This window comes from Protopterus annectens, chromosome 10.part0 (assembly GCF_019279795.1).
Source record: "Protopterus annectens isolate FY-2018-M chromosome 10.part0, PAN1.0, whole genome shotgun sequence".
Lineage (NCBI taxonomy): Eukaryota > Metazoa > Chordata > Ceratodontiformes > Protopteridae > Protopterus > Protopterus annectens.
The window spans coordinates 1,693,859,359-1,693,871,858 of record NC_056744.1 but is presented as its reverse complement, the minus strand read 5'-3'; positions in this window follow the sequence as shown (position 1 = coordinate 1,693,871,858).

Here is a 12,500-nt window from a genome sequence, read left to right as displayed (position 1 = left end):
AATATATCACATGACAATTTCTTTTCCAGTATAGAGTTATAAAATTATTTATGCTTGTCAATCAGATGAATTAAATGAGTTATAGTAATGTATATGTTTGGGACATAGGTTTTTAACACATATTATTAATCTGCTATCTCTGTATCTGTGATGTGTCAGTGTGATATCTAGGTCAAAGGTGAGACCAGCTGCTTTCTTCAGCTTCTCTGTGAGAACTCTGAGAGTTGAAGCTTTTGAAGTAGCTCTGTGGACACTGTGCATGAGATACAGCCCACATCCCAGATTGTCTCTCTTTAACATTTTTGGTGGGAAACTTATTAAAAACTAGTGACAAACATACATTTAGCAGTTTAAATGCACCCAAACACATGACACAAAACCTTCACAATGCATCTCCTACATGGGTTATTACAGACTCTAAGTGTAAGTGAAATCAAGCTTCCAAAATTATTAATAAGTAACAAAACTCAACATTTTTTGTCCCAACTCAACTCCTATGCGAATCTTATTATTTACTGTGTCTATATGATCAAAAGTATTTCTATATATTAATAAAGAAAAGAAAAAGAGAGTAGAAAGTAAAAGGGTGTAAGGCAGAAATAAAAAAAATGTAAGAGAAAGCTATAAGAAGTATATACAAGGCTGGGTTAGAATATTACTTACTGTTTATATTAATAGAGTTAAAAATAAAACATATTATTTTACTTTTCATTATTTAGTTCTATTTAGTACTAGTTAAAGTATGACAGATTATTTACAAAACAAGCATAAGTAAGCAGTGTAATCCAAGAAAGTATAATTAGGTAGTGTCATTCCTGTATCTGTGATGTGTCAGTGTGATATCTAGGTCAAAGGTTGGGTGAGACTAGCTGCTTTCTAGCTTCTCTGTGAGAATTTGAGAGTTGAAGCTTTTGAACTAGCTCTCATGGACACTGTGCATGAGACAGCCCACATCCCAGATTGTCTCTCTTAACATTTTGGCGGAAACTTATTAAAAAACTAGTGACAAACATTCATTTAGCAGTGTAAATGCATCTAAACATGACAAAACCTTCACAATGCATTCTACAGGTTATTACAGACTCTATGTAAGTGAAATCAAGCCCAAAATTATTAATAAGTAACAAAACTCAACATTTTTGTCCCAACTCAACTCCTATGCAAATCTTATTATTTACTGTGTCTATATGATCAAAAGCATTTCTATATATTAATAAAGAAAAGAAAAGAGAGTAGAAAGTAAAAGGGTGTAAGGCAGAAATAAAAAAAATGTAAGAGAAAGCTATAAGAAGTATATACAATAGAATGTTACTTACTGTTTATATTAATAGAGTTAAAAAAATAAAACATATTATTTACTATTATTTAGTTCTAATTATTATTAGTTAAAGCATGACAGATTATTTACAAACAAGCATAAGCAGTGTAATCAAGAAAGTATAATTAGGAATAGTATTTGAAGAACATATAAACTTTTAAAGGAAAAAAATGTATCAAATTACTGACCTTATTTTTCCTCTTCAGAAAGAGAAACAAGTTAAATCACAGCTTGCCATTAAATCTCCAGATATTTTGACTAGTTATGAAACAAAACATTTCTTTGCACACAGAGAATAATCTTTGATTAAATCTTTTTCAAAATATTTGTTGCTTGGAAATGCAGGAACTATATTTAAAAGATTAATAATAAAATAAAATGATGAGAGAGAAAAAACATAGTACAAATCATTTGTTTTTTAGTCTCTTCTACTTCTCTGAAGTCTTCCACGAAGTTTCAGTTGCCAGTCTCTTTAACGAAGGACTAGCCCATTCCATTTCTTCTATTTTTTCCAAAATCTTATTTTTTTTGATAAACAGTAAAGCAGAGTCTAAGTCAAAAATTTTAGGACCATCAGGAAGGAAGATTTTAAGCTTGGCAGGAAACAGAAGGTATGTTTTAAACTGTGCTTTTTAAGCTCCTTATTAGTGGCAGAAAACTTTCTTTTAGCTAATACCATGGAAGAATAGTCATTGTCAAAACGCACAGTTGTTTCATTAATCTTAACAGGAACTTTAGCCCAAGCAGATTTAAGGACCATCTCTTTATCAAAAGATGATAGAAATCTAACTATAACTGATCTAGGATAGTTTTTGTTAGAGTTAGTATTAGCTATAGATCTATGTGCTCTTTCGATACCAAAAGAGAATGCTTCTGGTAAATCTAAAGTTTTAGGGAGCCATGTTGTTAAAAAAGACGTAATATTGTTACCTTCAATATTTTCTGGCAGTCCAAAAATCCTAATGTTATTGCGCCTAGATCTATTTTCCAGGTCATCCAGCTTTGTTTGTAAATGTGTATTTTGTTTCAGCAGAAACTCAATGTTGATTTCCTCTTCTTGTATTCTATTTTCCATGTCATTCACAGCTTCTTCTATGCCTGTCATCTGGATCTTCTGTTGTTGCAGGTCCATATGTAACAAGTCTATTTGTTTTGTAGTTTTTCTATGAAAGTGTCTATTTTAGTATCCATTTTATCCATCTTAGCAGTAAGTTGCTGGACTATAATTATCAGAGACTGAAGTTCTTTCTTGATGCTGGAGTCTTGAGAATTTGTCTTACTGGAACTCATTTCAGACTGATAAACTGACAGGAAAATTTCCAAAGTAATTTCTGACAGGAATATTATTAAGATTTCCTTTCTTTTTTAGATATAGTTCAAGAACTATGTAAAACAAACATATTTAGAAAGAAAATTACTTCAAAAATTAATTTTTAAGTAATTAATTCCTGTCAATGTAATGAAATTGGTGGAGCTGAAGAAATCTGCTGCTATCCTGTGTTCATCCTTGGCCACGCCAGAGTGTCACGAATTCTGATGATATCCCTCACTCCTTTTAGAGCCTCTCTGTCAGCACAGTTCCCACATCATTTCTAGCCTGTCATCCTCCTGAGTAGTGAACTGTGGATACCAAGCCAAGCTGCTTTGCTACACTGCCCTTCCATCATCTCCTAAATACATAGGATGTCCAACCTCCTCCTTACCATCATGTCATCCTCTTCCAAGCTGTGTCCTGTCAGTGAGCCCACACTGAGTAGCAATTCTCAGTTCATGTTTAGCAGGTTCATTGGTTTTATGCCCAGCATTCACTCAACAGAGCTATTCTAGGTAACCCAGGTTGGACAAACACACACTGGCCCGCCAGTAGATTATTGACTTATGTCTGATGAGCTATATGGCAGGCAAATTGCCATTATCAGGCACATATATACTTTGTAGAGTGCTATATGGCAGGCAAGTGCCATTATCAGGCACATATATACTTTGTAGAGTGCATTATGGCAGGCAAATTGCCATTATCAGGCACATATATACTTTGTAGAGTGCATTCAAACCTTACCATAACCTATATTTTAGTATTGGATGAAAAGTAATAGGAGTAAGCAGTAGAATTCATATTTAACATGTTCTTATCTTTGTTTACACAAATAAACAAGGAAGCAAGGTTGTACCATAATAGGAAGACATTTCATGCAGGGCCGGCCTTAGCATATTAACCAGGCATCGCCTAGGGCCGTATAGGTCGTTCTCAAAAGGGCTTAAATTCAATTGTATAGGGATCGGAGTTCTGCTGTGATTTGACCATAACCCAGAAAGCCGAGACAACAACAACAATATCACTGCAGCTAGCTATAGACTGAGAGGCTAGGCAATTGGGCGCCTCCCCAGACCGAGTTCAAGCTACCTAACTTGCTCATTTTTTTTTCATCCTCCACAGTAGCACAGCCCCCACCCTAAGCCATGTTCTCACTCATTCCTCCCCTTGCATGATGTATAGTCTTGATGATGTGAGTGGCTGCTCTTATGGGGCATTATTGAAATCGGCCCTATCAGTGATGATTCTGGCACCACTGACATCACGGCCACTGATCCATTGTGCATATATAAACAGCTAACTCCGCCTCTCGCTCCTTCCTTCATTGATGCGCTTAGAGAGGCGGTGCAGCTTTGGCTATCAGACATTGTAGTTCCTGGAATCTGGACGCCAGTGTCGTTTGTTTGCCTGGTTCGTTTTTCCACGTGGGCTACACGGAGCATTTGGAGTTTTAATTTCAACACCGGCTAGGAGGTCAGGTAAGTGAGGGATGGGGTCTGCCGTGGGGATTTATTTGTGATGTGATTTGTGAACTAAGTATTTTTTTTTTTTTTTTTTTTTAGTCTGTTTAATATTTTGAAAGAGCAGTATTTAGCCTAGGCTTTCAGTTAATCCCTAGAGTCGGCCAGATTTTGTGTGTAGTAGGAAAGTAAGCTCAGGGATCCATATTTGTTTTGTGTGTTCTGCTTAAATCAACAAGAATGATGAATTTGATGGCATAGAATTGAAAACATCAAGGGCTTTCTCCAGCATCTGAGCAAAATAATGCCTCCACTTGTAATCTTGTGACCCTTTTGTGCATGTGCTCTGTGTAGCAAATCGGCACTGCAACACAAATGAAATTATTCTCTTTTCATTTATTAAGTCTTTCCAAAGGTTTTATTGAAGTTGTCAAAATTAAATGAGGTAATAGCATTTATTTTCAGATTCCATGTAGAATTGCATGGTTATTCTCCAAAACAATATCTTTGCCAATGTATGTATTTGCCCTTGACATTAAGTTTAAATGGAATTTCCAACGCGAAAAAAAAATGTATGCAAAGAAATTATTCATGTTGGCCATTAAGTACTAAATTTTGAGGTCTAACATTGATTCACAGTGTTAAAATCCTGATGTTTCTACACTATTCAGCTATGTGGCAGCAGTAATGATGGAATGTTTTAATATATTGTATGATCAGATATTGTTAGCAAATGGTGTTTCCTTTATTGTGTGTATATAAGACATAGACTTTTTCTTTTGCTGTTTAACTTGGCATGCATTCTGATGTCATGGTTAGGATATTGCTACTAAGGCAGAAATACATTTTATTAGTTTCATAGCTCATGCCAAGAAAGCAGCTGGTAGTCACTGACTCTGCAGCAACTCCTAGTTACGGAAGCCACCCCACCTAGCTCTGCAAACCCATTGATAACTAGTGCAAGCATTTTAACTTAGTATTTGCACTTAAAAGCAGTAATCTGACAGATCTGATAGGGTACAGTAATGTAATGGTATAAAAGCTTACTCTGTTAAGTCCCTTTTGTCTTGTATATAACTGATTTTGCATGCATTGTATATAAATAGTCTTAGTTTCTTTTTTTCCTGTTAGCCTGTGTAGTGCACTGTACTTTGTTACATGCCTTAAAAATCACTCCATTTTATTTTCCCCAGGCTGAGACTAAAACTGGTCATTTGTGCTCATTTGCTGTATCCTGGGTAACAAGTTCACATAAATAAAAGGAACTATATTTCACTGACAACTCTGTGGCACCAAAATTAAAAATGTAGATGACAATGCCAGAAAGTATGCATCTGAAAGGATTTCATCAGTTAATACTGCCCCAGTCAATATAGACTAAAAACAATATACAAACATTTAACTATTATCATGGCTTGGTGAAGGTTATGATTTATCAGGATATCAGAAGGAAGAAACCCTGATCCTACAAATTTCAGACATAAAAATAAATGGCCACTTGGGTAAGTACTCCAAGCAGTAGCCTGACAAAAAAACATAGCAGAGAGAACATCACTCTCTGCCATCTTACATGGTGAAAGGAGCAACACAATGGCACAGAAATGATCAGATAGACATTTCAGAACAGTCAACTTAAATTGGCAGTGAGATAACAGGAATTGAATATATGGCCACATCCTTCTCCCCAGGTTTGAATCTAACCTCCGGAAAGGAAGAAGATACAATATTTTATGTACATTTAAAAAGAAAGGCTGTCATTGAAATCAGAGGGTAGGAATATATATATAATATTGCACATATTTTCCATTCATCATGTACAGAATTTGATGCCATTACGATTTCCCCATTTGACATGTACCTCACTAGACACATGCAACAGCTGGGAAGGCCACAAAAGTATCTCATGAAGAGGATCCTAGGCCTTAAACACATGTCCTACATGGACAGACTCAAAAAAACTCCAGCTATTCTCTGCCTTATATCATCTACTAAAAGGCGATCTCTGCTTGACCTACAAAGCCATGTCTGACCCAGCTCTGTTAGAAATGCTACATCTAAAAAAATCCCAGTCCTCCTGCACCACATGCTCCAGAGACCTCAATCTCATTACCACAATCAATAGAACATACTGGAGGGATAGGTTCATAACCCAAAAACTGCCCATGCTCTGGAATAGACTTCTCATACATGTCAAGCAGAGCACCTCACTGGCCCTCTTCAAGAGAAATCTTGATGAGTGGATGGGAAATAGAAAGTTCACCCCGGGATCTCCAGTGGCTCTACTTGATGGGCTAGGATTGTAAAGGCTCCAGGGCCATTAGAATAGTATGCACCTAGCACTAGTACAGTTAGTAAGGCAGATTCCTCTAATAAGCAATGCTCCCAAGATGTAGAGGACAGGGAAATTTAACTAGCATCGTCGTAGTAAAGCTGCTCTTTGAGCATATAATAATAATAATAAAAGGCTGTTACTAATACAAGCAGCACCTTATGCCTTTATTTACAGAGAAAAATTTTGGGTCAATGGGATATGTTATTCTGGTCAGAGTATGGTTTATTTTTTTAAGCAGTCTCCACAGCAGCAGGAGGATGATGACTGCTGAGAAAATAAGTGTTTGTCTTGTTGCTTTTGTTTGGTAAATGATTTTTTTATGGTGGAGCTTGCTAGGGGGGTACTCTGAACTTCTTTCTTAAAGGACATGTGCAGAAAAGGTATACTCTTCTGGGAAGTGTAAGGACTGAGTTTAGGTCCAAGTATGTGATTTGGCTGATATTAAAATGTCTTATAGGCGCTGAAGATGGAATGTTGAGGTTTTGCGTTGTTTTTGCCCAATGACAGAGATGTTGATAAACTCTTATTTAAATAAATATTTTGATATTTTACATTACCATTGATTGCTTGAAAGTAAAGAAAGAGATGGGCATTTTTGTTCAGGGAGTAAGGATGAGTTAAGCCACAAGATAGATTGCTGTATTAATAGAGAATGCAGACTATGAACATAACACTAGATACTTATGGTTGTAAGTTTTAAGATGTTGTCAGATGGTTTGGAAACATCTAAGCTTCTTGAAGATCTGTTTTGGATTAATAGAAAAGAGGCAGTCTGAGAAGGAGGCTCAAGTTTATTTAAGTGCTTGTAATAAATGAAAAGTAATGAAATGTCAAGAATCGTGGGCTGTGTGTAATTGTAAATAAAATGTTAACAACATCATGAGGGTTGTAGAAACTGAATACCTGCATGCAATAATTTTTAATACTTGTATTCTAAAGAAATATTTTTAAAGGCTAGTGTAAAATCACAGCTGCATCTTCTGGTTGTTGTTTCACCGCACATGTATCTTGCTAAGTTGCTACAGTGCTATGTGCAATATTTGGGTTGTAGTCTGTTACCTTCTTGCTAGTATGCCCATGCTGAGGCACATCACAAGTCTGTTACCCTATCATGAAAGTATTTTGCAAGAAAACTTGGCAAGTCCCACGGAGTACAAGTTACTAAAGATGATACAAGAGTGAGTACAGGTCTTTCAAGTAACTTGCTTAGGATAATTCAGCCTTCAGCTGCAGTCAACTACACTACAAGGTGTCTTACAGTATGACTTGGATTTTCATGCATTTAAACATTGGAAGGAGTGTTTGCCATGGGGTGACCCATTTGTAAGTGAAAATCAAACAGGGTGTGGGCGGACTCAAACAGGGTGTTCCTTTTGTTCAGTGTGGGTGGGGCTTAAGGGGTGCCAGAGTAGTAGTTCGCCTAGGGCGCCGTTTCAGCTAAGGCCGGCCCTGATTTCATGAAAATATATACTGAGTGGAGAAGACATTGAAAATGTGCAATGAATACTAGACACATGACCTTGGTTCATATAATTTATCCCTAACAGCACTTGTCCAATTGTCAGTAGTTATTAGAGATCCTGTTGCAAGGTTGTTACACATGAATTAATAGTCCTACAGTGTTATTGCAGAAGAAAAAGGTTCCCAATGATGCTTCATATGTTGTTAGTTATGTATTACAGGTGAGAAATATGAGCAAATACACAGCAGTGGCTTCACTTCTTCTAACATGTTCCAGATAATTTATGTATGTCTTTCTGTTTATTCATCTTCTGGAAGATTAATTTGCTATTAAGTGTGCATACCTGGTGGATTACATTGTGTTTTAAACTGTACCTGGAATCCAGAATGATACTGCTATGTGGTCTGATGCAGTTAGCAGGGTATTTCTATGACTGTCCGTTAGTATATTTCACAGTTGTATATAAATGCCACAATATCCTGTGAACAGGAGTTATTGTCACCTATAGTATGCCTGCTTTCCATTTGGTGATGTGCCTTTGTTGATGTGACTTGTATAAGCAGTCTGTATGGTACATTTGTAAGGAAACCAGTAATTGTTAGTCAGCTGGTACAGTGGAATAGAGATTGCACAAATGTGGATGTATATTGGTTTTGAACTTTTTTCTGGTGACCTGTCCATGCTTAGATATAACTGTTTGGCGCAGGCACCATGTGATTATTAATGTGTATCTTCAGTTTAAAGACTGGTTTACAAAGTGATACTTCTCATAGCTCATCTGATGCTACTGTAATGTTTCCTGTGAATATGCTAAGCCATTGTTTGTGAGTTAGGGTTGCCATGCATATGCATCACAAAACCTCTTTCATCTTCTGTTGCTGAACAGTCATTTGAAGTTATTCACTGAGGAGTTGTGATGTCTGCCTAATGAATTAATCTACTCAGCATGATACCTGTTAGCTCAGCTTGCTACTTCCTGTGCTGAAAGCCAGAGTCATTGCTATTCATCAGGCTTCACAAGTTATGTACTTGTAGATGCTAAGATATCTGAAAGGTGTCGTATCATAGGATCATAGGAGGTTACTAGGCTATTGGCCCTGAAGCCCTTATAAGCCAGCCAAGAGTTTGACCCATGTTTAGACAAATCAGCACCCAATGCCCCTGCCCAGCAGGGACATGGGTGGAATCCCAGGGGTATATTTTCTGTTTCCCATCCAGTTATCCAGGCTGTGCTTAAAAAGGGGTAAATAGTTACTCTGCTTGATGTGGAGAGGGAGTCTATTCCATAGATGAGAGAGTCTCTGGGACACAAATCTGTCTGCATAATGGAGCTGTCTTTAACTTTAAAAAAACTGTTATAATCTTACTCTTTATGCAGTGTTGTTGCCATGGGCTGCTTCTACATTTGCTGGCTTGCCTGTATTTTGATGTTGCACCTCAGCTGTTTAAAACCAGAATGTTGCCTTTTGCACTGTTTTCTTTTTATGCAGCCATAGCCCATCCCTGTGGTACATATGAGCTGATGCTTGTGTTTAACCCTACTGAGTGCTGCCATTGCATATTTTTGTTGATGTTCTTGCGCAAAATGGCCTTTCATTCTTGATTCCTTGCATCCCGCGGTGGTACAGCGGTAGAGTTGTTAACTCGCAGCAAGAAGTTCTCCCGTTCGATTCTCGATTTGGCTTGGGAGTGCCTTCTTAATGTGGAGTCTACATGTCCTCCCTGCGGTTGGAGTAGCCGCCCCAAAGAAGGCGCCAGTTCGTTTGAAGGTTGGGGGTCGAAGACTGGCACCTTGGCATTTCATAAAAAATCTACTGCCAATCATTAGCCGGACTGGAGTTCTAGTATGCACACCTACTGGGAAAAAGCCGAAGGACAAGCAACAACATTCTTGAATCCTTGCTGTTAGAACTAAATTCATGATAACTGAAATGCAACAATTATGGTTACCCAATAAATGTGGTATAAAACATATTGTTGGAGGTAGTCTGGTTTATCTTCCTTCCTGTGGAAATGAGTAAAACTTTGGATACTGTGAATAGAAAAGCCTGTTTTGGCAGTCTGCAATGGAAAACAATGTTGAGAGTGAGCAAGAACAACATGCACACTGTTTAGAACAGTGAGAAGAGGCACTGGGTAGCATGAAGAAAAGAATATATTTAGTTGTATTAAACAAGAATAACACCAATGAATGTGTGTGCACACAAAGCAGTAATACCTACATATATAAAGAGATATCAGTGGCATTCCTAAGGGATAACAAGGCAGAAGACTGCAATTCTCTGTAACACAAATATGAATATTCTTTATAATTGCAATAATTTGCAGACATAGCTAAATCTGATAGTGACTGAGATGAATTATCTGTGTATGTTACAGACATGTTTAGAGGAAAACTTAGACACCTTTATATTAAGGATTGCTAAAAGCATTTTTGTAACATGATTTACTGTGAAAGTGATATTCAGGTGATAGGAGTAAGGAGAGAGATGAGGAACACATTTTCCTGGCACAAAGACAGACTGCAAGCTAATCTGATTGATATGTGTTGTCATGCAAAGCTGACTAATTAGCTGAACACCTTGCGGTGATGGAAATGTGCTACACTTGATGATAGCAGAGGGTGGGAATATGGGAGGAGTAACTAGAGAAACAATTGAAGCAGATCAAAGTTGAATGTCTAAAAACCCTGTTCTCTCTGCAATGAGCTGGTAGTTCTGGAAGCTTTTTTTTCACAGACTGTGTAACACATCAGCAGGAAACACATTTGTAAGAGGCGCCATGTGACAGTAAATTATACTTTTACTGAGGTCTCTCAAAATTAGCTGCTGTCCTCTAATCTTCCATTCTAAGTGAATGGAACTGTCACGTGACAGTCCAGCTATGGGCACTGTAATCTCAGAAACAGTGGACTCGCAGTGTATTATGGGGAACATTTTTTGGTACTTATGTATTATTGCAACCACATTCCATGGTCAGTGCAAACCCTTTCTCTTCTCAATATGTTATATATAGCTCGCCCACATTTTGAAAAAAAGTTCACCAATAAAAGTGACAAAGTAGTTGTTTTAAATGGAAAAGTAAACCGAGGACCAGTTGTCATACTTATCAAGTGTCTGTGCTTTTGCATTTAAGTTGTGCTATTCCCAGAATACATGCCGGTACAAACAAAATGCTGTTCAGTTCACTTTGCAAGTGAACTACATTCATATTTATAAACAGTCCCTTGATTATTAAATGCAGATATACACCCGAAACCCCTGCAGCCATGCCAACCCCTTTCAGGAAGCACCCTTTGGATATTTCTGTGCCAGGCACCAATGCATTCACCATGAGCATTACGGCTGTGGTTCCCCATGGAAATACCCCCGGACACACGTACAAGAAGCATTGTAATGCGACCCCAAATCACGGCTTTCCTTTTAATGTTTGTATTTATATTTCTACAATAATATACATGTTAATCCTTTTGGATCACATAATGTACTGCTCATGAGCCAACCACCCTGTGAACATACACTTGGAATCTGCTTGAGATATCCATAGAAGAAGCAGTTTAATGACATAGTATGTCACCATGTTCCTTGTAATAATTTGACAGACGTTTAATAATATACATTGCAAAGTATTTAGAGCAGAAAATTAACTGCTCAGAATAAGAATGGACTGTGCAAGTACTGTTTAATGTGGTTGCGATAATACGTAAGTAACTATTTTTCTTTAGAAAAAAAAACTCTCCTCAGGATTTCTGGACAATTCAGAACAACAGATGTAGAAGAATATGAGACTAGTAAAGTGCATGATGATAGTATATTTTTTTAAGAAAGTGTTAGATTAAAGAAAAGTTTGGAAAGGAGGGTGGGAAGTCTGGATAACACTGAATGTGAGTGAAGGAAAAATACAGCATGTATTAAACATAATAATGGTAAACGGGAAAAAGTGCAGAGTTAGATACTGGGAACAACCAAAAGCGCATGTGTGTGTGTGTGTGTGTGTGTGTGTGTGTGTGTGTGTGTGTGTGTGTGTGTGTGTGCGTCTAGAAATAACACATTTATTGCAAGACCGTAACAACAGAAGATGTGGATAATGTGAGAAAGGGGGCATACTACTATGAATAGTAAGCCAATATGTAGAAAATGTAATGAAAGTGGGCATTTCTGGTTGGACTGCCTTTTGTTAGAACAAAAAGGGAAAATTAAGAGAAGATATTTGTGAAAAAGAAAGTATTGTCGGGAAATAAGTGAAGAGAATGTTGAATACTGGAAAGAATGTGGGTAAATGAGGGGTTGGGGTTCAGACAGAGAGTTCTCAGACACAAGTTAAACATAAGGATGCAGTATTAGAAAGTGATGAAGGTGAGAAGGGAGGGTTGGAGACTGAAGAATAAGAACAAAATGATGAAACATTAATTGGAAACGCTGAGAAGCAGAAAATGAAAAAATGGAAGTAAAAAAGAACAAAGGACATGGATGATATAGGAATGTTGGCATTAAATGTAAATAGCTTACAAAATTATTTCAGGAATTGTTTAGTGACAGAATAGTTTGGGGACTTAAATATGGATATTACATATTGCTTGGATTCAAGATGTGTGAAGAAAGAAAAAAAGGGAA